This window comes from Hyperoodon ampullatus, assembly GCF_949752795.1.
Source record: "Hyperoodon ampullatus genome assembly, chromosome: 2".
Classification (NCBI taxonomy): domain Eukaryota; kingdom Metazoa; phylum Chordata; class Mammalia; order Artiodactyla; family Ziphiidae; genus Hyperoodon; species Hyperoodon ampullatus.
Genome location: NC_136915.1, coordinates 34,709,882 through 34,715,945, shown reverse-complemented (window position 1 = coordinate 34,715,945; position 6,064 = coordinate 34,709,882).

Genomic DNA, 6,064 nt, shown 5'->3' with positions numbered 1-6,064 from the left:
GTCCACATCTCCAGCTACGCTCAGAAGTGCCAGCCCTCCTAAGAGAACCCCCCATGTCCCCAAGGGTACCTCCTACTGGGAACCAGGGTATCCAGGTCTCCTGCAGCCTGGCAGAGGTCTATCTGCCAGGGTGAGCCTCTGCCTCACCCGCCCACCCGTGCGCTAGGGACAGAAGGGGGACTTTATGTGCAATCTGCCTGACTCTCCAGAAAGCACTTAGGTTTACGATGTGCATGAGACTGATCGCCAGTTGGCGCAGCTCCCGCTCGCTCAGTGCCAGCCCAGCGCTGGCAGGAGGCTGCCCTCCCACCCCCCTTCTCAAGGAGCATCAAAGCCGCCTGCCAAGGCCCCTCGTGAGGGTCCTTCTCCACTAACAAGTGCCGAGTGGAGGGGGGAGCTCTGCCCAAAGGCCTTCCCACGACACATATACCCCCGCCCCATGGTAGTTAAATAGCTCCGGGTTTTATGCCAATTCCTGCCTCTTCTGCTTCCCCTCTAACGAGCTGATGCTTTCAAAGGCCCCACTAATTGGTGTTTGCACCTCACACACCACGATACTTTGGTAGTCACTTAGGACGTGGGTCCATCCATCACACCCACGGTACAGAAGGTTGCTCACCTCACTGCATCAGGGTGCCCAGCCTATGTGCTTTTGCTCCTGTGTGCACATGGGGGCATGCCCATGTGCCTTGTCTCATACATGAAGGATGTGTCTGCACAGGCATACTTATGTGCACATGTGTGTATAAATGCCCCTTTGGAATATCTCTTGTGTATCTACGTGTTTGTATGTCAGTGCATGTGCACAGGCAAACACTATCATCTGTGCACATGGAAGTATGCGCTTGTGTGTGTGTGCAGTTCCCTGGGTGGGTGTGTTTGTGTGCATATGTGATAGAGCTTGTGTGTGTTTAGGCATGCACTTATGTGCTTTGTGTGTGTGTGTGTGTGTGTGTGTGGACATCTGCTTACAGGCAGGCATGTTCATGTGAATTTTTGCAAGTCAACTAATAAGGTATATGTTCATGCCCAAGTGCATCTGTAGTTGTGTGGGCTTGTGTGCCTAAGCACAGGGAAGGGTAGACATGTGCATTTGTGTCCATAGAGGTGGGATGCAGGGATGAGGGAATCTCTGGTTGGGGTATCTACATGGCATGCATGTACTTGGGCATTTGTATATGACATGTGGAGAAAAAGTGTAACACAGAAGTCAAGGGCTCACAGGCTTTGGGTTTGAGGCCTGGCTCTGCCATTTTCTAGCTGTGTGACTTTGGGATGATCAATGAACCTCTCTAATCACCAGTTTGCTCATCTGTACAATGGAGAGAATAAAAACATCTATCTCATATTGTTGTTATGAGGATCACATGAGATAATACACACAGAGGGCTAGTCCGATCTTCCCTGCCTGCTGGGAACACCCACAGTGTGTAGAGACCGCCCCCCACCAGCCTTGTCTGGCCTCAACACAGAGCTGGCTGCCCAGGAGAGACCCTGCAGGCACCTGGGGAGAGAAATGGCCAGGCCCAGACCACACAGTAACAGCTACAACCTCTGAGATCTTTGTCACATCCAAAGTGAGTTCACACTTTTATTACCTACCTTTGACAGGTGGGAAACTGAGGTGCAGGAGTAGGTAGGAGCTGGTGGCAGCGCAGGGACTTGCTGTCAGAAGACACAGCCTACAGCAGAGCTGTGGGAAGCCGAGACGTCCCTCATTTCCAAGGGAGAGGGGACGGCTTCAAGAGGGTGGAGTAATGCACACCTTCGTGAACCCCATGCACCAATACACAAACCCGGAGCAGAGGGGTTTCCTTACCTGTCCCAGCCTGGGGAGCCTGCCTCAGGGGAGCATCCCTGTTGGGGACTCAGGCTGAGTACGGCAACCCCCAAGGTGCCCAGCCCTGTCCCTTCTGTAAACACAGCTCTAGTGGATCCATAACATTTACTCACCAAGACACTGAGGCCCAGAGAGCAGAAGGAGTTTGCTCAAGCTCATAGGACAGAAAAGAACTAGAGCAGTAGCCCCCAGGAGGCAGGCCCTGATTCTCACCCCTTGCTCTCCTCATTCACCATGCAGCCTCAACTGGCACTGACCAGGCTGGTGAATCATGGGTTGGGACAGAGACCTCCCCACGGGGAGGTCATAGGGCCTTCAAACCCATCTGGCGGTCAGCCCAAGAGTCCACTGTGTCCCCATTTGGGGGGACATGGCCTCTAGACCTGGGCTCCTGCAACCACTATGTGTTACTTTTTTTTTCCCTCATATTTTGCAGGGTGATTTTTTATGTTACTTTTTAAATTTAACAAACATGAAAACTTAAAAAACAATCACAACCAGTAGCAGCAGCAGCACCGCACCCTTGCCAGTTGACATTGCCACTGTCATTAATACCGCCATCCCCCAGAGTCATCACCACCTCCAGCATCAGTCTGACTGTGCCCCCCCCAACCAATTCCCACCCCTTAGGCTGTCGTTACCCCCAGCCCTTCATTAATGACTCGGAATTGGTCTTCTGCCACCCTTTGCATTTCATTTCTCCTCCCACTCCCAGGCTCGTTCCAGGCTCACTTGACCTGAAGCCCTCCCCAGATCTGCATCCCTTCCTGCTCCCCTGAGCCCCTGGCCTCGCCTGTCCTGCAGAAACTGCGGGCTGGGCTTTGGCCCTGAAGTCCTCACTGGGGGCTGGCAGCCAACAAGGGAGCCAGGAGGGGCAGGAGTGCCGAGCGCCCCCTTCCCCAGGGCTGGTGCCCCACCCATCCAGCCGGCGGCCTGTCTGCCTTCCTGAGCTCATTAACTGCAGGTCACCATTCAGCAGGAAAGACAAGGCGTGGGTTCTGCGGGCGTTCATTAGCCGTGAGAGGAACAGTGTGTGTGAAATTAGCAGTCACCTGAGGACCTCGATAATTTCATAATTAGGAGGCCTAATGGCTCCAGCTCTGGAAGCCAAATGACTTAACCCCTTGCCTGCTGGGCGCCTAACCCCCAGCCCAAGCCTGCAGTCCCCTCCCTGTGACCCAATCGTGTTCATTTCTGCCACCCCCTTCCCAGCACGAGGGTTGGCACAGAGGGGGTGTGAAAGCAAAGTTTATGGAGAAAATGAATGAATGAACAAAAGGGTATCTGAATGGGGAAAGAGCTTCAGCCCCTGCTGCAGATGATCAGGGGAGGAATGACTCTCCATCTGCAGGAGTAGGTGTGTGGCTGTGTGCGTGCCTGTGTGTGTGTGTGCGTGCGCGTGCATGTGCACACATGCAGGCATAAGGGCACACAGACGTGTGGATCTGTGCTGTCTGCTTCTAAGAACCTTGTGTGTGTGTGCACACTCACATCTATGATATTCATTCTGCTGCCTCCTGTGCTCTGTGGGTGCTCTGTGATGGGGCCCCACGTGCCTTCCTTGAAGCCAGCCTCCCCTGGTACCATCTAAATAACGGCGACCCCATAATTTCTACATGGGGCAGTTGGTGGGAAAAGCAGGCCTAGGGAGCTGCCCTGAACCTGCATTTGCATAGCAAGTACACTATTTTAATTTAGACTGAATGTTCCGTTTGGGGGTCTGGTGTTAATAAGGATGGGGGGCACTAAAGTCACACCCTGTAGTATGTGGAGCTGATCCTGACAGCCTCCGAAGACCCCCAGCCTCTCTCAGCCTGCTCCCCTTCCTCCCAACCTTGCCCTGGTCCCGAAGAGGTGGAGGCTGAGGTGGAAGATGGGGTGCACTGGAGTCCGGGTTGGACCAGGCCCTCCCCAGTCTGGGCACAAGTGATTTTGAGGCTCTGGTGACCCTGCCTCCCTCCCCAAATTGTTGAGCAATGGTTGGGGAAGAGGTGAATGTGGTGAGAGGGGAGGGGAATGAAGAAAGGGAGAAGAGATGTGAGAAGAACAAGAAAGGGATGGAGGACAGGAGGGTGAGAGAGAAGAAAAGAGGAGAGAGAAGATGGGAGGGGAGGGGCGAGGAGGAGAGGCAAGGAGGCTGAGAGCATTATCAGCACTTAAAAAGCGAGCAGCTCGGTTCTTCTTTGGCACAAATAATGGCTTTTTATGAATAAATCATGTGTCAGACGCCTCCCAGGGAGTGGGCATGGAGGGGGGCGCGTCTGCTGGGCTCCAAGTCTGGCAGGGAAGGGCCAGTTGCGGACCCCCAGCTGCAGGGGTATTGCCCCCTTTCTCCTGATGGGTCCCAGCAGGACAGAGCTGTCTCTGGAATTACCACTGGCCTGAGCCAGGCGGAGCTCAGCCATTACTCTGAGGTGGTCCTGCTGCTCCCTGTGCAAGAGTCTGGCCCATCCCAGGGTTGGGAGGGTTCCTCTGTTCCGCTCTCCTCCCCTCTCGCAGCAGAGCTGCCCAGAAGATGCTCCTGGCAGGGGGACACCAGCTCTAGTCCACCGGGAGAGAGGGATGTGCCAAGACAGGCAGACACACCCAGAGAGGGAGGCGTGCAGCACGTACAGCTCACACAGGCATGGTCTCCACAGCCCCGGGCACACATGTGGGCACACTTGCAGATGGAAACACCATCATTCCCACCACACATACATACACACACACACACACACACACACACAAATGCTCAGGCATGTGCACACTCAGACAAGGAGACCCCAACCATCACTCAGCCTGCCCCTTCCCAGCATGTGCGCGCGCACGCACGCACACGCACCGGCCCACATGGACAGATGCATATGGGGCTTCATGGACACACACAGACCTGCACACGCACAACAGCAGCCCACCCTCCATCAGCCTAGGGTGGGGGCAGCTTTGCAGCCCAGATGGAGCCCAGACCCAGCTGGGCTGTCCCTGAGTCTGGTTGTGGGGTGGGGCTGGGGCATCACTCCCAAGGGAGAGCTCATCTCTGTGCTCACCACCCGGCGAGGACACCTACCACACCCCGCAGGGAGGTCTCGCCACCCTCCGCCATCTGAACCCAGAACCAGTACAGGTCCTGCTGGCTCTGATCTCCTTTGTTCCTCTGCTCACAGCCACCTCCCCAGAGGCAGTGGGGGCCACAGGACAGCCTGGGCATTGGAGGTACACATTCGGGCAGGAACCCCAGCTCTGGCCCTCGACAGGAGTGTGACCTCAGAGAATAATTCCAATTTTATTTGCTCCTCAAAACAAATCTGAGACTGGTGCTACTGCCCCATCTTTCAGACCAAGAAAGTGAGGCTCTAAGAAGTAAGAGTGTTGGGCACTCCTTTCTAGGACCAGGCCTTTTCACAAACCCTAGGAGCCCACAGTGTCCTGGTCTTCCTCCCCTCCCTACGCTGCTCCTACTCAGCCAGTGCATTTCTCTTCCTGTGCCAAGGTGCACTAAGGTGTTCCTCTGAGCAGACCTGGGTCGCCTGCTCGTCCCACTCCGCACCACCCGCCAAGCCACTCCCAACACCTCCATGACAACCTCCATACTCTTACTTCTCTGACCTCCCTCTCCAGCTCAGACACCTTTCTGGGCTTCTGACCCCATTATCCAGCTGGACATCTCTGGGCCACCATGTTGCCCAATGCCAAGGAATGCCATTCACACAGTACATAGGCTCCCAAACCTCCCTCCCAAATCTCAAGGGGTCCCATAAGGCATAACTCAAATTGAGCCTGTCTGAGGCTGAGCACACCATCTTCCCCAGGGCTCCTCCTGCCTTGAAGTTCCCCATCTCAGTGAATGGCCTTGTCTGCCCAAGTGCCCAACCAGAATCAGGCATCATTTGATCCTCATTCCCCATATCCGATTCACAACCAAGGCTCAATGACGCTACAGCCAAAATATATGTGAACTCATCCTTCCCCCTCCAGCCTCACTTCCCTCCCCTGTCCCTCCTGGTTTGAGTCACCATCAGCATCTCTGGCTTGGCCACTGACCCTCTCCCATTGTTGCCCCTTCTGGCCCACTTGCCTCCCCATCATTGTTCATCTTTCCACCTCTGAGCTTTGGCCATGCTAAATTGCTTCTTGTTCTGGAACCCAAATGATCTCTTGACTCTGGATCTCTGATCATGCCATTCCCTCTGTCTGAATCCCTTCCCTTCCCAATGCCAACTCATCCTTCAAGGCTGAGACAGC